Below are 24,724 nucleotides of genomic sequence, written 5' to 3'. Positions count from 1 at the left end.
ATATTAATTAGTTTCTTATCCTGTAGGAATGCTGGGGGTTTTTCCCATGTTCCTTGCTACCTTCCTCTGAGAACCTGATTTAACATTGCCAAAATCAAAGTAAATGTCAGTTAATCTCTTTATCTCTTAGTTGTTTTATACTAATGTAAAACAAATACTTTAATCTACTGGAGTGTGTGGGGGGGTATTCTTTCTTCTTTAACTCTTTAAAGCATTTAGGCAAAGGCTTCTGCTGTCCTGGAAGTAATTTCCATCCAAAGGCTCAGGAGGCCATCTGTGCAGTTGGGGAGGGATGCCCAAGGGTGGTGAATGCAGCATGGGTTACCCTCTTCCTTTCCTTCTTTCTCCCAGTAAACTTGGGTTTAGACTTCTCTGGATTTAAGCCTTAGTGAGAGAGAACATGTGGAAGAAAGGTTGCCCACTAAACCAGGAATGGAGATGGGAGAAAAAAGGCAGTAGAATCCATCTTTCTTATTCAGTGAAAAAGATTTCTGGGTCTCAGATGAAGAAGAGAAGGTAGAGTCGCTTGCTGAGGTGAAAACAGGACACGCAGCTTCTGCAAGAGAGTAGGAATAGTGAGGGAAAGGTGCCTTGCAGGCAGTTTTTAGTATGTAGGTCACGAACCATCTGTGTTTTAAATAAATAATTCACCAAAATTAATCACAGTCCCCCCTTCCATTCCTGACTCTTCTGCACTGTTGTTCCTTTTGTCATCGTTTCTTTTTCTTCTCTAACTGTATGAACAATAGGGGGGGAAAAAGACCCTTCTGTCTCCAAAAGTTGGAGATCCTTCTTTGAATGAAAAGGACAGCTGACAGTGTTGTAGGGAATAAATCGCACCACCAAAAATACTGCTGGACATTTTATCTGAGTCATTCCAAGAACAGAAGCATCCACAGGTTCAGAGTTCCTCTCTTGCACTAATCTGCAGTGTCATATGTCCTCTTGGTGTAGCTTATCTAACCTGCTTAAAAGCTTTTGCATTTTGGAGAGACTTTTGGTCCCTTTATGCCATTGACCATCAACATGAGTAAAGAAAAGGAATCTTAGGTATTACTAAATGTGTTGATTTAAACTGGCACCGTGGGTAGTAAGGCTTTATTTGGTATCTTGATAATAAACATGAAATTCAATCCTAACTAATGCTGAAGGTCTTTTGTTTGCTGTGACTTCTGTAGAAAATGGGGACATTCAGAGATTATAAAAAACAACTTCCTGGATTAGCTCCATTCTGAATTATGCTTAATTACAGGGCAGTCTTCATTTATAGGCATCAATGGAAATATATCCAATACAAAATATATCCTTGCTTTCTCTTCAGTGATGAAGCTGAGACACAAAAAAAATTGCTTTATTTTAGACAGTTTAGCTAACAAAAATAAATACAGCTAAAATGTAGCTAAATACAGAAAAAATATGGGATCTGTGAGGAAAAAAAAAGAAGAAATTAATATCAAACTTGTGAGATTGGTTGAAAATGGAAGCAAGGTTATTAGAGTAACGTACTTAATATGAGGAATGCTTTTGAAACTGAAGCCTAATATGTATTATTGATACCACACAAGCAATATTAAATTTACAATACTTAATGTTAAACATAAAATCAATTCTGAATTATTTTTATTTGCACTGTTCCCTTATGCAACTATTAAAGAAATGTGGAAATAACTTGGACAGTTGATAACCTGACATAGACAAAGTTAGTAGAATTTTCATGCAGTATTAATAAAGGCAAAAATTGTAATAGGATTCTGCTTTTTCTTGTGCAGTATCTTTTCCTCTGTAAAATGACATGACTGTTAAAAATTCTGAACTGTGGTTCTCGGGAGGAATGCTGCTGTCACTTGAGGAAAAATATATATTGAAAAGTGGCAGATGTCAGATGGTAATAATTATGGCACCTTAAATATTTATAAATTTCTAAGTTACTGTAAAAATGTATTTCTTAATCTGAAAGATTCTGTGGTATTAGAAATTATATTCCAGACTTTTTTTATTGCCCAGGGCTGTGTGTTATAAATTACAGTTTTGTATTCAGAAAGCTTGTGTTTTCACTATCCTGAGTCAATTAGAGGATTAGAAAACTATAATAAGTTAAAAACCTATTTGAGGTGTGGGAACGTGTGTCAAATAGCTCATCAGAAAGGCCTATGTGTAGTTTTTGTATTTCTTAGTGTGTTACAACTTTTTTTTTTTTTTACAATAAATGCACTTTTCAAGTTTAATATTGTTATTTGTAATTTTTCAGTAAGCAACAGCTAGAGTTACTATTTCATTATTTGTTTGGTTCTTTGATTTTAGACCTTATATTCAACTGCACTTGGATGCTTTGAGTGTATGAGAAAGCAGCAGTCCTGGTAAAACCTTCCGAAAGCTAACAGCAGATGTCTGAGACTGAGGCCATGCAAGTGTGGAATAACGCAGGAAATAGTTTGCTTTGTGTTCTTCTGTTTAGATCCAATCTTGCCTTTGGTAAAGCGGAAGAAAATCTGGTATGCAAAAGACAACGTAGCCCTCAGTGAAAGATCGTAAGGATGCTGACTGCTCCTACTTAAATTTCTTAAGGTACAATGAGTACTAAATAATTCAGTGCTATTTCAACAGCATCTGCAGTGTCACATGCCTTTGCAGAGTGCTGAATGTGGTAACTTGAAGACAATTCGGTCAGTGTCAGGGAGATGCCACAGGATGTCAGTGGGTTGAAGATGAATGCCCTTATATTGGTTAGGGTGAACATACTAAGTAATTTAGAATTTTAGCATTTTTGGATGTGAAATTCCAAGTATAGGGTGAAGATGTAAAGGGTTGTGTTTTTTTACGTTCATTTAAATAATGTGGAATGACTTGTGTTGAATGTTGTTTATTAGGCTAAATCCTCCACTAGCATGAACCCGGATTTATCTGTTAAAATTAGGTAGGGACTTGCGCACTGGTGACAGAAAAATTGGTTCAAACCCAGTGGTTATATTTTCTTCTCACAAGTAAATCTCAAAATCCTGAATCAAAACACTACAGCTTTTTTTAGTGTCTCCTTCAATTCTGATGTTGGATCATTCATTTTAGGTAGCTGAAATAAGCATGTATGATCCTGTGTACTCTGTCAGACACAGGAATAAAGACAAATCTTTACAGATTTTGTCAAGACAATAGCAATATTCTCCAAATAGAAGACCAAACTAATTTTATTATAACTGTTTAAAAGTTTTAAAGTTTTTTAAAATTTGAAACAGAGGAGGTAGTGGAAAATGAAACTAAGTAAATACTTTATGAAGAGCATACACTTATGGGGTTCCTAAATTAATTGGTGCGCCACCTTTTTAATTTTGGGCTCTTACTGGAATAAACCTTTTTTGTGAGTCAGTGGACAAGTTGGTTTGCACTTGGTCCTTCAAGAACCTGAGGGATAACTATTCAGGCAAATCTGTGCATTTACAGTGTAACTTCAAATGCAGAATCTGTTTCATAATCTAAAGGTGCTAAATAACATTTTAAACTGTTGTTCGCTTGTTACAAACTTTTCCTGGCTGGTATTCAAATATAAAATAAAGAGTAAATTATTTACGTGACCTCTTTAGATGGTCTTTCTGCATGCAGGTATGGTGTCTGTAAAGGATGTGCAGTAATTGACAGCTGGTTTTATTTTTGTCAAAGATGAATAAGCTTGGAACATAGTTACCTCGTCAGAAACTGAGTTTTTCTACGTATGACATAGAATAACAAATGTTCTCATAGCTAATACAAGAATGAGAAAATTAATATCATGTGTGTTTGTCTTAAACATTATATTAGTGGGTACTTACAGAGATTTTTTCAAAATAAGGGAACTTATCAAAGTTTTGTTTTAAATATTGTAATTGGGTTACTGTTTGCTAGACTTTTATCCAGGCATCCTTATTTCTCTTGAGCTAAACACCTCCACCCTCAGACATGCAGTTTTTTGCTTCCCTCTTCTCACCGTTAGTCAAAGTAAATAAACGTGAAATGCTAGTGGCTGTATATATTTAATATACACACGCACACACAAAACAGCACGTTGTATTGCTTTGTAGTACTGCAGCACCTTGACAGTCCCGGGAGAGATCAAAACTTGTTGAACTAGGTGCTCTGTGAACAATGCAAGACGGCCCCAATCCAGGTCTAAAAAAAAGCCTGCAAGATAGGCCTGGGAAAATCAGTTGCATTGATTTGCTGAAGGTAAAGGTCATGGCCAGAATTAGAACACAACGTGATACAGAAACACCTGAAATGAGATTTCCTTGCCTACAAGCTCACTGTGTTTTATTGGACCGTGATGCTGTTGAGCAACAATTTTATCTTACCAGCTATCCCTCAAGGGAAAAATCAACATGGAAAACTGTATTTATGAATAAGGCAGGTATTCTAAGGCACTGTCATAAATCACCATTTTAATCTTATTTAATGTTTTACATTGTTACCTCCTTTTCCAACTGTATTTTTCTGTTCAGTTTCTGGAAAAAAACAAAGGTGGGTGGAAGACAAGCAAGTGTGGGTAAAATAATTAATATTCCAAAGAACAAATCCTAGTCAATGGTTAGATGAAAATGTAAATCTAAACCAATGTTTTACAGATAATCAGTTTTGTGATATACTTTATGTCACAGCCTTAGGTTTCATAAGCAAAAAGCATACTTTTAAATTTTTTTTTTCCTTCCCCTCTAGCTACCAGACTAATTTTCCACTGCACTGAAGTTTTTCATTCTTGGCCAGATGGCAGAAACCAGCACTAATATCTGCATGCTTAACATTTAGGCTGAAGTTCTTGGGGGACAAAATTCTCCCAGGTTTCATAAATCTGGATTGTAAATACTTTTTTTTTTAAAAAAAATACTTTAGTTCCCAAAATGAAGTTGATATTTATTTTTTCATTCTGAAGTTTCTTGGCCTAATGTCTGGTACAACTCTTCTGAATATCTTTTGTGTGTGATACTTGTAACTCGGAAGCCTGCTAGGAGACTTTAAAAAAAAAAAAAAAAAATTAATCAAATCCGCAGACACCCCTACACCACCCACCTCCTCACCCCAAACATAGAAGTCAGCACTTTGGAAAAGCTAATAAACTTGGGCAGAGTTAATACCATCGTTAAAAAATGCTTTTTTCCTCTCCATATTTCAAAAGGTCCAAAATTATAAATTCATTAATTTTAGAATATATAAACATAAAAATTTAAATTTAAGTACACTTTATACTGTATAATTTATAAAATGATGAACAAGAAATTTAGTTTCTCACCCTGATTATCTCAGAAGTTCTGTGGAGTCATGGATACATTGTGCTTGCAGTGGAGTCTTTCTCCAGTGAAATGGTTCTAACCTACTCCTCTCAACGTGGGGTAAAGAACTGTGATATGTCACACTCCCTTTTTGCCTTCATCTTCCAGGGTAGAACTGAAACTAGAGCTGTGTACAGTATTAACATACTGTATTAACATACAGACTGTTATGACGAGAGTAATTCAGAAGTTATTAAATAAGATGTTTATACTTGCTAGTTCATGCTTGGGATTCCAAACAAGAAAATGTCCTGGTCTACCTGCAAATCTTAAATGTATATATTGAACTAATTGTATACAATTTAATTCTTGTACTGCAGAAAATTTTCCAGTTTTGTGTAAAAATCTTTAGCTGTTTTTTATAAACGAATATTTTAGATGCATCTGCTCTTACTATATCCACCCTGAAGCAGCTTCTGTTTGCAGGGGAAGTTTTGGTTTTAAAGACAGATTTTTTTTTTTTAATTCCCCCACCCCCCAGAGTAGCAACAGTATGAGTTAAGATTTGTTTCTTTTCTTCTATCAAAGCCTTTTTTGTAAACTTTGAATGAATTCAGTAATAAAGTCTGAGTACCAGGAGAGGCTTACTGTAGAATGAATTTAAATTCTATTTACGTAGATATCTGAGTGGTTTGGGGTTTTTTTGTAGTTCTGGTTTAAGATGCAATCTTGTATATGTTTATGTACTGCACTCAGTTACAGTTTTCCTCCTTAAATGTTACTGTTAATTTGTTAGTAGAAAAGGCTTAAGAGTGGCACGCTAAAGGAGATAAACGCCTGTCACGTCAGCAACACAGCAGGCCTTAGTCCAGAGTCATTCCCTCTGCCCTCAGTTGCTAAGATCTCATTTGATACCTGTTCGTGGAGGTGTTAAATTTGTTCCTCCTTAAACATATGGAAAAATGAGAATATGACAGACTCATGGGGCAGGGAATGAATAGGTCAGAAAGGCTCCAGAGCCAAAGGAGTACAAATACAGGCAATCAGAGAAGCAGATCTGAATTTGCTTTGAGGAGATGAAGAAGAGTATGTCAATAAAAAGAAAACAGGCTATAGCTGGAAATGTTCAGTCTGAAAAATATGCTATCATAAAAGTGTGGAGAGGTCAAAGAATAAGGGTACTTCTCGAGTCTTTTCCTGAGAAATTTTGTAGTATTTTGAGGTGATATAAAGTGGGGTAGCTACAATTTTTATTTGCTTCTTAATTAAGGAAGTATATTTGCTCTCAGTAAGTAGGAGCTTAAATAATGAACTGTTAACCATATCTCTTTTTAGTAGAATGCAGCAGATTCCTTGCAACAATTAAAAGTGTTTCTTAATAGTACACACATTTTAAAAACTTATGCACAAAGCCCGGTCCAGACATGCGGAAAATACACCTCCTTAAACATATGGAAAATCCAATCCCATAGTATATTTTCTGATTTCATAAAAATTCATAAAGACTGTATTTGAATGTTACCTCTCTCTTATTCCTGCCCCTGTCCCCCACACCCAACTGAAGGGAAGAAAAAAAAAGAAAAAACGCAAAAAGAATGGGCAACCATGACGCTGAGATTAAATATCAGTCCCTCTTGTCTGGAATAATAATAAAATGCCTTTAGCATTACTGCAGTGCAGTAACAGCCTAAAGTTAATTTCAAATTATTCCGTTTTATGGTAAGGCAAATTAGACCTAACCCCAGAGGATTCATTCAGAGAAATGTCCCAACCTTCAGTTGTTGGTCCTATAAAATCAGGTTTTTCTTCAGGACTTTTGTAGCTGAGTAGACTAGATCATTTTGATGTTGATGTGATACGTAATGCGTGCGTCTGCTTTGTAATTGATTGCTAAGACTTACCCTTGTGGAAGAACAAAGCTTGAGAATTTCAATGATATTACTTCTGTTATTGAAATTAAAAGTTTTGCCACAACCACAAATAGGAGTATACAGTCTTCCATAAATCGTGGTGATAGCTGTTCACTTCTTTAAACTATTTGTACTACAATGCTACCAACGTATTAATCTAAAGCATGGTAGCTGTTCATCACTTACGTCATGTTATACTATGGCAAAAGAGCCACTGTTTGCCTTAAGAGCTACATGCTTTTAACTCGTTTTGGTCTACTGGGAGCACACAGAAAAAGATGAATACTGAAATAGAAATGTTCTTAAGTTGAACTTCTATCAGTGTATTGCCCTGCTAGCATGCCTTCATTGGCAGTCGTAAAAGCAGATTTCCTTACCTGCCCCCACTGTCTTATTCTTGGAGCACTGTCTCGTGCCCTGGAAGACATTTTGAAGGCCAAATGGTATGGACCGTTGGCCTCCAGGGTGCCATAAGACAGTAGGTACAGGTAAAGGTACCTTGCCTCGTTAGAGTACTTTTTCAGTCTTCGACACTTGGGTGCTCTCAAGTGTGGAAAGGACAGTACTGAATCTTCCGTCATCTCTGTGTATTCCCATGGCTCTTATCTTCACAGAGAGGATGGGTACCAAAGGCCCATGCTATAAAATCTGCTATGAGTCTGCATCACTGCAGTCAAAAGAGCTCCCTGCTGCTCTTGCACAGACCATCATGTGCAGAGCACAACGTAATCATGCTGTCAGCCTTTTCATCTTGTGTGATAAGGATCAGTAGATCAGTTTTTAGTGTTGATTGGTAGAAGACCATACTTACTGAGTGAAGGAAACCACACTGCCAAAACATATAGATCCCATACTTCGGGTAGTTTGGCTGTGAACCTGTATGCATGGCACTCCAGAAGGCGTGCAGTGCAATGGATTATAACAACTGTTTGGACCTCCCAATAGTCACTGAAGCGGATGTGTGCCCCCTTGATAGCCCTGACTGTTGGCCATGACATGCCTCTGAATGCTTTAAAGATTCCTGACTTGCTATCTGATGTATATACTCACAGATTTCAGTAATACTGATGTTAAAAAGGATTACAGTCACCATCTGTACAAAGCCTATACAAATTTGTAGGAGCTCAGTGTGTTCAGGCTCCATAGAGAAATGACCATCTTCTAAAGTGATTTTGATAGCAATTCAAAATAATTGTGTTTCTTCTCAAGAGTCACTGCCTGTTGCGAAGGCTTTTATTTAGCAATTGACAGGTTACTGTTGGTCATCCAGTATCGCAGTGCACTTGGTGCACATGCGGAATCATTGAATATTTCAAACTCAAGCTTGGCAATGCACGATGTAGGAATTTGGCAATATTCAGATTGAACTGGAATTTGTGGCCTGGCCTGAGGCCAGTGGCAAGCTTTGAGAAAAGTGAGATCATCCTAAAGAGGAAATCGGTGCCCAAAACAAGGGCTTAGTGACTCCCCTACCCGGAGTTTTTTGGAGTCTCCTGGTTTCTCCTTTGTTCTTTGCTAGCTGTTGGGATTTTGAGCCTGTCAATGTACTAGTACTGAAGGGCTACTGTGGTTTGTACTGCCCATTATAAAGGGAAAAGGTTTGAATTTAGGAGGTGCTGACTGGTTATGGTGACACAAATATTAAAAAGTCTTCACTGGATTGCCAAAGGCTAGTGTGTGCTCCGTATGCAGCTGGTACGTTCTGGGTATTCCCCAAGTTTGAGAAGGATGTATTATAGTCTAGATGACTCTCCAGTACGACAAAGACAAGGCCATAGGTTCTCTTGTTCTTGAGTAGAGAATGTAAATATAAATTAAATGTAATTCAACCTGTTAATATTTATTAAGTGTGAATAAGTGTATCTGTCTCTAACAGTGAATGTTTGAGACAGCAGGATTCTAGATTTGGCTGGCAGTTTTGCTGAAGTCAGGTGTTTAAAGATACTTGAATGAATTATCTGTCACCTAACAGGATTGCTCTGTTGCTTTGTTACTGTCTGTCCAAATGCAGTCTGCAGTAGCAGCTAAACCAGTAGTGAAGGAGAGAACATAGGCTACATATTTATTGATATAAATCAGGATAGATTTTTTACTCCAACAAACTTGCATAGATTTCTACAAGCTGAGTATATTAATGAATATCAAGGGATACATGGGTCTACTGTAGGCTTCCTCCTCCTTAATACTCATCTCCTGTAATAATTAAGAAGTGATAATTATCATTAACACTGGGTTCCAGTTGACTAAAGTGGCATTGATGCCTAGAACCTTTGGGATGTGGGCTGTGTCTCTACTAACCACTTGCCAGAAAACACTTTTCCAAAATGTGGTAGCTGGCAACGCACATCTTCCGACTCTTGCAGACTGGCAGGTTTCAGTCTGCCCTCTGTGCTTCCTGCTTGTGTTGCTGGATGACATGGCTCTGTATGCTCTGATCTCATGCCTCTGTGTAAGGAGTGCGCCTTGGCACATGATACTTTCTTAATTATTTTTCCTATGATGCTAGCCTTTATTTCTTAACAGAATGAAGTAGAGAGTTTTCTTTATCAGAATTTCAGAACAGCAACCAGTTCAAATACAGTGATGTGTATTTGGCAATAAGGTACATTCCTAGTTGTAGTGTATCTTACCAGTGGCCTTTAAGGCATTAGCAACTTGCTTTACGTATTATGTCACACTCTGACAGCCATCTCAATTACAAATATTATGCAAAGTGTAATTTATTGTAAAAGATAAAATTTGTCAAAGCAATTTTGTACACCCTAAACGTCAAATATATTTTCAGCTTTTGACAAAGTCCACGTGCACCATGTCTTTGCAGCATGAGGAAGATCTTGACCACAGGAGCACTTGTTTCTGAGGACAGGCTTCCCTCATCTCTCTCCGCCCATTTTTTTGGTGTACCTTGGTCATGAGTTCAGTCTGTCCTTGTGTCTGTAACACACACCAGTTGCATCTGTGTATGGATAAAAAAGAATATGGGAAAAGAACGTGCATGAGACTTGCATTTATCACTTAAGACCAATTTTAGCTGAAGGGAAAGTTGCAATGACTCTTGATAAATGTTACTGTAATATAGGAAGCAACAGAATGATCAACTATAGAATTTATATCTATTAATAAAACATGTAGCTCTAAATAGTTTAACATATGCTGTTTTATTAGTGTGACAACATGAGTATATACATACAGTTACCAGGAGTCTCTTTAGAAAAAAATGTAACTGATCAAAGATTTGGTAATACTCCATGACTATTTTCTTCTTTAGTAAGAGTTTTCTATGATTTTTAATGTGCATTTTCTTTTTTCTACTTTTGCTTTTTTGTAAGGTTGTATGCACAGCCAAGTTTAAACATCCTTTAGACTGAAAATTCTTTTGGCACTTCACATCATCGTATTCACTAAAATTATTTTACAGTTTATGAAAACAGTTCCCTTAAATAAGTTGGTAGAAAGGCAAAGGAAAAACAAGTCATCTGATCCAACTTGCAATTACTAGGACAATGGCTGTCTTGATGGAAAGTAGCAGATACCGAATCATTTAATAAATTAAATTTGTAATTTATTAGACTTATGTTCAATTTGCTATAAAAATATTAAACTTATATCAGCTTTCTTTAGTGATATCTCAGTAAAAGTTATTGCTGCTGCCTGTATGTATGTATAAGTGTAGTTCCTTTCCTTTTGACCTGATCAATATTTCCTTTGGATACTTTGTAATGTTAAATATAAATTAAATAAATTTTAATGTAAGAAGAGGGGGTATTTCTTGAAGTTGAATTGGCACAACCTGCAACGTTATTCCCTAATGCAGTCTCCGCCAAAGAACTTGCAGCAAGAGGAGCTTCTCTGGGTATTTTCTATAGAAAGGAAATGTATTGTCTGTCCTTCAGAAACAATATGAGAAAAAATTTCCAATGTTCCTCAAATACTGTCAAATTTATTAAAAGATTAATAGTATTTATTACAGTATTTATTAAAAGATTATGATTGTTTTCTTGTTTCAAGTTTTTTTTTCCTTGGGTCAAACTACCTCCGACTGTTATCTTAGCAAAAGTGTTGAATCAATATATGTCTACACTTTCAGCTAGTATCAATGTAAATACTGGCGTGTTTGTTTTCTTTCACCACAAGCTGCTTTGAGACCTCAGTGAATGTGACATGTGGAGCGAAAGTTAAAATCCTGTTATAATACTAGGCACTGAAGTGAAGGTTGTGCACACTTTGTTATCTGGAAAGGCTCGTATAGCTGCTTATTGAAGTGTATACTGAGCTCTGTAGTCACATGCTGTAGTCTGTCTGCTTATGTGTTTGCCATCTAGTTGTACCTCTGGTGCTGTACGGGAAGGCAGATCCTTCCAGCCGTCACATGCACAGCCAGCTTGGGGAGTGAGCACTGGACTCCTCTCTGCATCCCAGACAGCTGTTGATTTTGTGCCTAGTGCCTATGTTGCACTCTCTTTCCACCAGCAAGCATTAATCTGTCACGCCGTGGGCATGCCTTCCTGGTGGTTAGACACTCAGTGAGCGTCTCTCCCATGAAGGAGGGGGGACCAGAGATCCCAGGGCAGATCCTGAGACACAAGTTGTTCTTGTAGGCAGGAACCATCTTGCAGGCTCTATGTTTGTTTATAGTTTTAAGTCAAACTTATCTAAAAACTGAAGTAGGAAACTTGACTCAGCCCACTGAAAGGCTTGATGCTCTGTTAACACCAAGTGATTTGGCTAGGAGTCAAGAAAAATCTAAATTGGCAGCAGTTATTTAAGGTTATTTTTGTGTTGCCACGGTCATCTTCAACATTCCGTGAAGGAAGAAGATGAACTTCTACGTGGATGAATTTGGTTCTTGTGCTTAAATCTTACATTTTAAGAGGTGTCCATCCAATTTAACCGGTTTCTTATTTTGTATACACTTCTCTGGCAGCATCAATACAGCGTGCCTCCACCTGGGATATGCTTTTCTGATCGTTCTGAATGGTGCTTGATAAAAGGGGAGAGCGAGGCTTACTTATGTGCCTACATATATGGATGTTGATGTTTTTTCATAAAGGTTAATTTTTATATAAACTTACCCAGCTTTAAGGAAAAGCCACTAGAAAAGATATGACCAAATTAGTATTCCTGAACATACTCTGTCACTAAATTTTCTGCCATTCTCACCTATATAAGTCCTCTTACACTATGTGTTTCTTGAAGCAGAAATTTAGATCCCAGTTTTAGTGACACCAAATGATTTCAACACAGCAGCTGGATGCAGGAAAGCCATTGTTTGGAGAATCGCCAGCTCTGACAAAGCAACTGTGTGTTGCTACTTTGCCCGTGAAATTGGCACAATTACAAGGTACAGGCTTCATAACCAGAACTTTGCTACAGTCAGCTTATTTCCTTTTGTGTCCATGATTACTGGCACAATGCAGGCTTCAGTTAGTGCTGTGTGTTATGATACGGCCAAATAGGCTGAAAGAGGTTCTGGCTCATCAGGTAAGAATCGAAGTGTTAGAACATTGTTATGCGTATCTTTGCACTTGTTATTTGTGAACCGTTATCTTTGTGTATAACCGAAGTATGAGGGTGTAAAACCTGACATTTTTTACATCTTGAATAGGCACCAGATAGTTGTCAGCAGCTAATATATAAAATCTATTGGATTCAGAGGAACCTGATGTTGCGGTTGTCATTTTTTTTTAATTACTTGGCTCAATCTCTTCAGTCTGTGCAAATAAAGGCTTTTCTTCAACTGAGGGTCTGTGGAATGCAATTTCCATTTTTGTTGTTGATGCTCAGTTCTGAAAGTTTTCTCATACATTTGTCCCTATGGGATTTTCTGCAGTATATATGAGGAGACGGCATATTCTTTAACAGAAAGTTTTATGCCAAGTCTTTATAAAGACTCACATTTTTAATGTGAAGAATAGCTCTGGATAAAAATCTGTTGTTGATTTATTCCCTTGTCTTGTTCTTGGCTCCTGTTTCTGACTAGAGCAAGAGTGTTGTTCAGTACTATTTTATTCTCTATTTTAAAACTACAGACAAGTGGTGCTGGTGGTCTCTAATTTGTCTTTTGCTATAAGTTTGAGGTGATTATGACCAACATATAAAATGTGTTCTGACGCAAGCTTTCAATTCAGAATCTTTTTTCTTATTTTTTTTTTTTTTTAAAACCAATGAAATCATAATAACAGAATTTCAGACTCGGTAGGGAGTTTAATTATTTTTGTCTTTTTCAGTAATTTATTCACCATTTGAAGTCTTTTCCATAAAGGATCTTGATTGAAATACTGCCTAATTTCTTAGCTGGAATTCAGCAAGTGAAATATGTATCAGGGAAGAGCAGGAACAACAAAGATGATTGATTTTAGGAAAACACTTGGTAAGTGACCAAAGGACATGTATTGGAATTGTGATGCTTCCTTCCTGAACTTAAACACAGGAATACTGTGAGAGAGAGCGTTGAAAGCCTTGCTAAACTTGGGATAAATGATGTTCATTGCTCTCTCCATCTACACAAATTCAATCCTTTCATCTTAAAAGGCAGGCAGATTGGTCAGGCATGACTTATCCTTTACAAATCCATTCCAGTTGTTCCCAATCACCATACCAGTTGTGTGCCCAGAAATGTGTTCCCAGGGGCTGAAATCAGGCTGACTTGCTTATAGTTCTCTGGGTTGATCTTTCATAATTTTTCCCCAAATCTCAGGTATTTCAGTGCTCAATACTGAAAGTGAAATATGTCAACAAATATACTTATTGATTTTTTGGTTTTAAAAAGGGAAAAAGAATTCTTGATGCGGTTTTTTCACCATATGTATCAGAAAATGTTTTTTGATCTTAAATATGCTGTCCAGGACAATATATGTTAATCTTGGATGATTTCATCAACCTGTGGAGGGAATACTCCTTTCATTACTTTTACCTGTGGGATATGCAACCACCTGCTTTTATTTGGCCAGACATTCATTATAACCACCACATAATGCTTTTGCATTTATTCATTCTACTGTGCTTTGCCTTCATTCTTTAGTCTGGCAAAGAACTTTGAAGTAATATCATGTTCTCAAAGGAAGATGTTTGACTCTAATAGCTGTTCCTCAAGCACCCAAATTTCCTTGAATTTTCAGAAACAAATAACTTTTAACGAGAAAAGTGAGTTGATTCTTTATCTCATTGCTAATCTACCTGGTTTCTTGTATTGCCATAGTGACAGGCGACAAAGGGAATTCTCACTGAAGATATTACTAGTCCATGCTTGAACTAAGGTCTTTAAAAGGTGATCTGGAGAAGGTTTATTTTATTTCTCAGTTGTTTTAATGAATTTATGCAAATCAGAATAAAAATAAATAGTTTTTGCATATCAATGTGTTCATGAGAGGGCACAGGAAGTTTCCTCTTGGTATTTAAAATGCAAAGAATTTCTCATTGCTGAGTGAAGTTTACAATCTTTGTATCAAGGGGATGGCAAGTGGACCAATACATATTCTTAGCTGCGTTCGTTTGTGGTGCATTGGTCAAGCTGTGAATCAGTTTCTGAGGAGCTAAAGGATGTCTCAGCATTTTGTATTTCAGGTATCTGATTTTCTGTATCCACTCATTGTGCTCATGGTTTGAGAGGTGATGATGGAAAAAAGTTACAAACTCTATAAATAAATCAATATCTTTAATATCTCATCTTGAAAGTTGCTTTAGTTCTACTGTTGAAGTGTGGTTAAAGAGCAGCACAGGTTTTCTGTAGCTGTATTATCTTGCTGTCCTTAACAAGAGTAAACCTGAGATTGTAAAGCGCATACTGGGAGAAAATCAACTCAGCACAGTATTCTGAGTAAACTGATGGTATTCTGAGTAGTTATTTCTCACTATCGCAAAGTACAGTTTGTGATAGTATGAACTTTTCTGGTATCTGTTTCGGAAGAGGAACAAGCTTACACGCTGCATTTCAGATGGGAAATAACTTTTATTTCAACTCTTCTTAGGCTAGTAAGCCTTAAGACCTGCTTATTACAAAACTCTTCCTGAGCTGTCATTGCCATAGGGTGCTGTAATGGGTTTTGACCTGAAGCGACCTTACCAGAAATCGTACCAAAAATGTCAGTGATTAGGAACAAGAAATTCAGGAAGAGAATGCTAGGGCCAAGGTGCTTCTGATTTTTGTTGGCTTGAACTGCTGCTTAAGGATAATTTGTGCATAATTAATTTAAACTGTTATTTCTGATATATCTTAAAGAATAAATCTCTGAGATAACAGAGTAAGGAAAATGGTTACTACTTGGGTGGCTGGTGTGGGACAAAGAAATGTTTCGGGCCACAATATCAAGGTAAAACACAGCATATCATGATAATGATTTTATAGGGATTGTGTGTCAGAACTGAGTTCTGTTTCCAAAACTGTCACAGGCATGAATGATCAATTGCAATAAAGTTATATTGGTTAAAACTAGGATTAATCATTTCATACAACCCAAAATACAAATATTATTCAGCTAGAATGCTACTTAGGGCAGAGAATTCAATGATTTGTCCTTGATATTGTTCTTATATTTGCATAAGGGAGAAATTTAAAAGAAAAAACCCCCACATTTGCTGTAGGTCACAATCTGATCTCAGTTATTTTGGTGTAAAACTGGAGTAAGTCCTCTTTGTATAAATGGAATTACTGAAATTTTATATTGCTGTGAGTTGAATTTTACCCTGTCTCTAAACCATTTGTGCTAAAGATTGGAAAGTATTAAATAGAATAAGTAGGTCACACAAGTGGGATGATACTGCCCCTTATCTTTAAACAATATTCTAATTTGACTCTAGCACAACGAAAAGAAATGAATACTGTATGTGCTCCCATGTGAGCTGTCAGAAAGATAAAACTGAATATTCTCTAAATCAGCTTTTCCATGGACAACTGCTTCATCATCATTAGTATGTATATCCTTATTAATATCTAGGCCACCCAGTTATGAGACCCTAGACTGCAGCTTTTCATAATTTACAACTACTCCCATCATTTTCAGCAGGATTGTATGCATGACCTATCACAGAACGAACACTTGATAGATTTCTCTGAGTCTTCTCAAAGTGTTCCTTTGAAATAAGGGCTAAGAATAAATGTATCCATCTGTTTAGAAAGTTGCATTTATGCACAGTGTGGTGATCCTTGCCAACTGTTTTACTTAGCCTAGCTGTGTGTGAAAGGACTGGTCACTGTAAGGTGTCCGGGAATTTGGAATTGAGACAGTTTGGCAGATGAAGGCAGACACACAAAGCTTCTAAAGCGATATCTAAGGATCAGATTATAGATAAATTCTTCTAAATTCTGTAATGGTCCAGCTTATAAATCTATTCCATTTTCAGTCTTTGACCAAGTCTGGAAAACTTTAAACCTGTTTACAAACCAGTCACAAACAGTCTCTTTGCCTGGTTGAAAAATTTAGCTCAGGACCAGATGTTCACTCATAAATGGGAAGTGGTGTAAATGAGAGTGGAATAGAGAGGAATGTGGACAGGTTTGCAGAGTGAGGCTGGGGAAAACAATATAGAGGTGGCTGTTGTAAGCACTGGTTACTTATGCAAAGAATAACATAACACAGCGCAGACTGTACTAGTCTGAGTGATTGACTGCGGTGACAGCAACTATAAATGGAGGGTTCAGCGCATTGTTCAATGCCAGGTGGAATTTGAGATACAAATTTCTGGGGTGGGACTGGCCTTATGAGGTTTGGAGTTTTCGATATGTTGAAAATGCCAAGTGATTTCTTTTATTCCACAAATTTCTAGGATCCTATATCCAGAGTAATATGCTACTATACCTTGGCCTTAATAATTACATTATTAACTACAACTCTGTGAAAGGTGGGGTGGGGAGGAAGGTAAATGAAAATCAACCAAGCAGTAAACACTGCTTATTAAGAAACACTTTCTCTGTAGGCATCTCTGGAGAGATCTTGATGAAGATGGTATTTCAAGAGTCTTTGGCGGTGAAAGAACCCTTCTATAAGTAAAATAAAACCAAATGATGCTGTTCCTCAACCCAGCAGCACACCCCAGTGCTGTCTAACTAGACTTGTTTATTGACAGAGCAGGGTAACATATCTAAGAACTGGTGAAACCTGTTTTCATTACCTTGGCTAACATAAAATGTATGTTAATAGGTAGAAGCAGATGATCCTAACCAGGTCACTTTGAAACAAAGGAGGCTCTTCAGTTTCTTCAAGTGAGTTAAGACAGTATGCTTGAGACGAGGATGTTGGTTAATCTTAAAGAATTCGAAACTGAAATTAAATCTTGCATTTTTCTATTTATCAGGCTTAGTCAATGTGTGCTTTCTAGGCATGCATAGGCTAAAAAACCTAAATTGTAATGGAAATATTTTTTTAAATCTTTGAATTGTGAAAGGATGAAAAAAATCACATTTCAGATTACTGCAAACTCATATAGATTACTGCAAACTCATATAGATTATTGCAAACTCTTATCTTCAAATTTCTTGGTACAGCTGGCCTGAAGGTCTTTTTGTGCCTTTTCTGGTTAGGTGCCTTCATCCTATGTTAAACAGCCTGTCCTAAAGCACAATCATTCTTAAGTAAACATTGTGCTTCATGTGATGAGTCAAATACACTCATGAGACAGAATGTTCTGTTATTGAGTCACAGCTGAAGAAAATATGCAGATGGTTAATACAAAAATCTCGGTTGTTAGAATACCGCAAAACATGAAATTAAGAGGATGTAACACTGGTTTGAAAAATAATTCTGTTTTCAGCACAGCCTGAACTGTAAATGCTTTTCAAATTATGGGTTGGTACATTCATTTGTAGCAAGCACATTTCATTTAAGACATAAACCTCTCTGTTTTATTCTGAAAGTGATGAGGATCTGTCGGTTCTATTCTTTTTAAGGCATTTTGGGTTTTATTTTGAATGATTTGTCTTCACTGTATGGATACGTATATGTAATTGTACTATAAATCTTGAGCCTCAGTATCCCATGTACATACACTTTTCCAGTGATTTGTCTGTCCTGGTTGGTTTGATTTTAGTATTTATTTTACTGTGTTTTGTTACAGAACTGCTTCCATCCTTTTTTTCGCTTTTTCTGTGATGGCTACATTTTGTTAGTATGCTGGTGGTGTTTGCACTGTTCCCACAACTCAAGAATCAGACTCTTGTTGTGTGGTAAGGTGATGATATACAGCTTGTGAACTGAGCAGCAAATAAATTTATATTAGTTTAAGACAGAGCTATGGCAAGTGTGGACTTTCTTACAGGTGTCTTTCACAACTTAGGAATTTTCCCAGGAGCACAAGCTGCAGTGTGTCAGAGCTGGGCTCTTGGTGCATTGGAAGCTGAACCCAAGAAGGTTATGAAGAGGGTATGGAAAAATATGAGTTACAGGAAGGACCATACCTATATTGTTCCTAGGCAGCATCTCTACCTTTCATATCATCCTGAGCAATTTCAGAAATATTACTCTCTGTTGAAAATCCATAATTTATCTCCCTGTCTAAACACCGAAGTAGTAGGACTGATAAAGATTATTTTTGAAGAGGTGTGGTTTAACCCCAGCCAGTAACTGAACACCATGCAGCCGCTCACTCACCCGTCCCCTGCAGTGGGATGGGGAGGAGAATGGAAAAAAAAAAAAAAAACACCGCCAAAAAACAAACCCTCGTGGGCTGAGATAAAGGCAGTTTAATATAATAACAAAGGAAGATAATAATAATAGTAATAATATAATATATAAAACAAGCGATGCATAAATGCAATTGCTTACCGAATGCAGAAAACCAAGCTGATGCCCAGTCTGTTTCTGAGCAGTAGTCTTGGCTAGCTTCCCCAGTTCTATCTGGAGCATGACGTTCTGTGGTGGGGAATATCCCTCTGGCCAGCCTGGGTCAGCTGTCCTGGCTGTGCTCTCCCAGCTTCCTGTGCCCCTGGCAGGGCGTGGGAAGCTGGAAAGTCCTTGGCTTAGCGTAGACACTACAACTACCCAGCAACAGCTACAGACATCAGGGTGTTATCAACATTATTCTCATCCTAAATCCAAAACACAGCGCTATACCGGCTACTAGAAAGAAAATTAACTTCATCCCGGCTGAAACCAGGACAAGATACCATCATTTTTTAGTTATGTATATTGTAACTTGGGATATTCAGACATTACAGCCTTGGAATTTTCAATCTATTTTACAAATTCTTATTTTGTGTGGCATTTTTTCTCCTGCATGACTTGCCTGTTGATTTTTTTTTTCCTAATCATTAAGTGTACTCTATTTTCATAAAGAACAAGTGTAGAATGTGTCAGAAAATAAAGAGGGAAAATTATTATAGATATCTACCAAGTAAACCGAGCTCAAATATGTGTTGAATCAGCAGTAATATCAAGCACAATAACAAAATCGTTATCAAACATGGAATATATTTATTGGGTTTGCATCTTAATTATATGTGTTAAGAAGCAGCAACCTGCCTAATTACATATTTTTTTCCATAAAGTGTATATTTGCTTAGGAGTCTGCAAAGTAAATCTACATTCATTACTGGTTAGTGTTAAACCACATCGGCGTTGGTAGGTGCTTTCCTAACGCTAAAGAGCCAGTTCTTGCACCAGGAGGCTGTTCCATATACACATACCCACTACCTGCTTGCCAGCTTGAAAAATGTATCCAAAAGATGCTTTCTGAATGTGCCAAGGGGTGGAAGTGTTCATAAAATGTGTGTGGTTCCTAAGTCAGTATGTAGAGAAGTATCAGAAGAGGAGCCTGGGCAAGATGAGGGGAAAATAGGCTCTACAGGAAGATAACTGAAGGAGGGAAAACGTGGGTGCACAGAAAGTGAGTTTGTCCTCACAATTTACTCCGTTCTAGGGAAATGCAGTTAGCATGGAAGAGTACCTGTGAAATGAATGTGCTGGGTGTGAACTGATTGCCATGATATTTTTTTTGAAAGGCTGATGCCTTCAGATTAGACTGAAACTGAAAACTGACTCTATTCAATTATCCCCTTGAGGTAGTGAGGGCTGAATCTCAATCTAATTACTTTCTTCTTCAACCAGGAGCCCTTTCTTATTCAGAGTAGTCCATCTGTCTTCAGAGAAGTTATTGATGTTCTTATACAGCAGAAAGATTTATTTTCCATGAACTTTACATCACAGTGAAAGATTTGACAGGAACAGACCTATAGAAATTAGTGGAAAATGTAGGTATTTGTTTTGTGAATGCTTTGCCCAGTGACATCTGAGAGCATTGGAACTGTTACTTTCACTCAAATTTTCTGCTTCACAGTTAGGTCATTTAACGGTAGACACAGTGAGCATAAAGCCTTCATCTGTAATTATTATTTTTTTGAGTTACGAAGTTTACTCCTACTACGTTTTCAAGGCATGCACAATATTACAATGTAATATTCTGTAGCTTTTACAGAGGCTAACAAAAGAAAAGTGAGTTCTCACAAAACCAATATTCACTTACTACTTCAATTCTGCATTTGTTTGAGAACAGAAATCTTGTGGGTTTTTTATTTAAAGGAAAAGGACACGGATTTCACACCTGGGGATTTTGTTTGTTTTATCTTTTTTTTTTTTTTAAATTTAAAAGTTTTTTACCAGATCTCTACAAGCAAAGTTAACCTAGCTACATCACTCTGCAAATCAGCAACATAAACATTTTGGAGTGAAATAACAGTTACATTTTGTTATTGAGAAGGTGGAGTTGTAATTTGCATTTGCAGGCTCATTTCCACTGGTAATTGATAGCACTGCTCTCTTTGCATTGTCAGGAGGAGGTTGCAGAGTAGTATCACATGCACTCACTGGTGCCTTTTTGAAGTTCCCAGTGATGACAGCTGAGGATTCCTTTGGGCCCCTAGGAAACCTTTTAACCTGAGATTCTCTTTTTTTGGCATTGATAAATCTTAACTGCCACTCAACAGCTTTTTAAATTACCATTAGATAGAGTTTGAATGCCTAGAATTTACAGGGTTTAAAACCCCCAATAATCTAAGTATTGGGTGGGAAAGAAGAAATATGACCTGACCAAGCAAACAGAAGGACTTTTCACAGAAAACACAATACCAACATAAGTACATGCAGCTTTACTGAAGCTACTTTGTACCAGCAAACTCTTTTATTCTAACAATTTCCCTGTATGCAGATCCTGTTCTGCAGAACTCCAGAACTTAAACATGACGGTACTTGTATGTAACCAGCAAGTAAGTGTGACTTAATACTTATATTTTTGTTCAAGGAACGGAAAATTATGTTTCTTGTGAAAGACCTTAAGGTGGTCGTCTTGTACTTACCCTTCTAGCTAGGGCACACGCAGTGCGTGTGAGAACAGAAAAATGCTGGCATGAGGTGTATTTATTTGCCATTTCTGCATCTTATCTTCCTAGCAGTGGTATAGATTAGTGTTTTCCGGATCTGCGGATGTATCATGTGAATACCCAAATAACTTGCAGCCATTTGAAATTTGACTTGAACTCAAGACCAAGTGTTAAGTCTGATACTGGCACTAACTTTTAAAGCAGATCTAAAAACCTTAGGGAGTCGTGCATGCAGATGTTTTTCTCAGTTGGTGCTAAGAAAAATGTACTATTTTAAAAGGAAAAAAAAAAGGATATAGAAAAGCCAGTGAAGTTAAATCATATAATGTGCAGCGATGACTGCTTTCAACAACATTCTAGGCTGCATTAAACTTTTAACTTATGGCAGAAAAGCTACTGAAACAGCTTAAGAAAACCAAACCAAAACCCCACCATGCTTCTTGGGGCTAGAGGCCTGAAATGACCGATGGGTTTTGAAGGGTTATCCGCAGCCAAGAGACACTTCCCTATGGTACTAATGGAAGCAGTAAGTTTGGAATCGTTAGAAGAATTGTGGTGGTGGTTTGCTTCAAAGACATGAAAACCATAGTTGTATTCCAAGTGGGAAACAAGTTTTAAGGCAACACAATACATTATTATTTTAATATCAACTGTTCAAATTTATTAGCAACGTTTAATGCACCTCGGTATCCTCCTGTAAGTAGATCGGTATTTTGAGCCCATGCAGATCTCTGCTAAGGGAGAGCAGTTGTTTTATAGATCCCATTGTTCATTTCATGGAATCCTGCATAGTATTGAAATAATACCAGCCAAGTCAAATACGCACATCTAGCAAAATCAGGACATAGTTTTGTACTCTAGTGCAGCTATAATTAGAATAAAATCTTTGACTAGATTAATGAGATGACCACGATAAAAATGAATGAACTATGGCCAGTTCTGCTACTCTGTCAAGACCTCCTTTAGTGGAGGAGTTGCTGATTCAATACGCTGATTCTCAGACAGTTTCATTACTTGAGAAAAGCTCTTTCAAAATGTCTTCAGAATAAAGTTTACAGGGAATTATTAAAAAAATCAATTTAGTTTTAATCAAGGTACTTTCCCATTTTGGAGGTTTTTCTCTCTTTTATTAATATAAATCCCATTTAAATCTTAGTCCAAATCTGACAGAAGTCAAAGGGAATTTTATTAATCCAGAGTTTTAGTTGATTTCTGTAACACCAAGATTTTCACAAGTAGTTTCTCCCCTTCAGAGGGAACTCTGACTCAGTTCAAGAATTGTCAATGAGCTCTGGTGTTTACTAGACTTTGTGTGCTTCAATTCTGTACTTTCTGTAAGTGATTGTCATCCTGTATAAAGTAGATCCATAGGATAAGCGTTAAGTCTTTCTGGAATTAATGATAAGCTTCTTCAGCTTGCAACTTCAGTAGTAGATCTCTAAATATTTGCACCAAAAATACTTAAAGGTTTTATTCCGGATTTAATATTGTAAGATGGCGTAAGAAATGCTTAGCTGCGCATTTTGAGTGTTTCTATGATCCTGAACTGCCTGGAATTGCTGTGAGCATATTGAATCATAATAGGAAAGTGTGGCAATGGAAACATGATGAGAGCATTGTGATGTTAGTCAACTTACTTTCTGAGATGAAAGATCTCTAGTAGGAGGAAAAGTAGATTTTGGAGAGACTGAATAAGTGAAGACTCTTCAATTTCTTCCTTGCATAAAATTACTAGAATGTTTCTTAATACATGAAAAAGAAAAAGGCAAAGTTCAAGGGAATGATTCACACAGTGTTGGTAACAAAAATTTCTCTCTTATCTTTTCAGCAAATGCATGAATCCATGCTTACCCCGATTGCAAACTAGTTCCAGAGTAGAGACATTTGTGTCTAGCCAATTTTTTGATTCCATCAATCCCTTTTATAATATTGACTGTTTCATAAAGGTACCTTAACATAATCAAAATAGCTGAAAGCTACATTTCTTAATTCTCAGAAACAAAATTCATTGTTCTAAACTGCCTGCTGCCTATTTTGCTGTCTTAAGTAGATTGAAGAGAATGTAGATAATAAAAGTGTATTCATATTTTTTAAACTTAAGTTGGAAAATTTGGAGGCTTTTCATAGGATTTATAAACATGTTAGGAAAAAAACTTTATAAATGCTTAATGATGTTTCTACAGTGATATATTTGAGGCCGGTTTTTTATTTCATCCCTTATTCGTCCTTTGCTCCCAGTTTTTTCTCTTCCGCATTTATGTAACACACAATGCACAGTGAAGAATTCTACTTTTCAGACCCTTTTAAGAAGTACAGTTTTCTTTGTATGTTTTTTATAGTGCCAAATAACCTCTTAAAACTGTTATTTGACTGGTATTGGCCACCTGTAGGCAGACAGCCAATCTCATTATATGTCCTAGCTGAAAGTAAAATGGATTCCATTTGAAAACATGATAAACCGCCACTCTTTTAAACCTGCCACAAGGTAAAATTTGTTATTGTTGCCTTGGTTAATTTAATACTGTTGTTTAAATTATCACCACTCTTTAAATTAGCCACCACCTTTTGAAAAAGCAGTTAGGATTTCCTTTTGAATAGCTTGATCCAAAATAGTAGATGATAGTAGAAATCATCAAATTCATTAAACAAACCCACTTTCTATTGAATTTACATGTTAAGGTAAATAAATCTTCATTTTCCTGCATAATAATCTGATTTGTAAGTGAATAATGATTTGTCCTTTGCCCTTATTGTTTAGCACAGCTAAGAAACTGGATTATTGATGAGGAAAGATAATACAATTTCCTTAAAACACCAATTAAATCCTTTAGGACATATTCAGTAAGTGAGATTACATAATGAATTATTTAGTGGAATTAAAGTTGATGCTTTTAAATTCATCATGTAACAACACTGTTTGTGCAGTACATCATATCAACAAAGCCTGCTAGATGGACTGAATTTAACAATTTTATTATTAGTAGTATATGTTCTGAATGGCCTAGGGTCAGTTCTTTATAATGGGCAGTAGTCATTAGACTGTATTTTGCATAATTTTGCATCAGTCCTTAATAGTTTTGCTCTATGTTCTTTTACACCCAAAAAATTAAACTCACTTGGCTGAACAAATGTCCAGTTAGTTTTATAGACTTACAAAGACTTATGGAGAGATTTACACAATCGGTGTTGAAATGTTAATTGCTAATAAACCTGGAACAATAGGAGATACTTAACTCTGAATAATATCTTTTTTTTTTTTTTTTAGTAATAACGTGATG

The sequence above is a fragment of the Balearica regulorum genome, chromosome 8, assembly GCF_011004875.1.
Source record: "Balearica regulorum gibbericeps isolate bBalReg1 chromosome 8, bBalReg1.pri, whole genome shotgun sequence".
NCBI lineage: Eukaryota > Metazoa > Chordata > Aves > Gruiformes > Gruidae > Balearica > Balearica regulorum.
Note: the sequence above shows the minus strand (reverse complement) of the source record.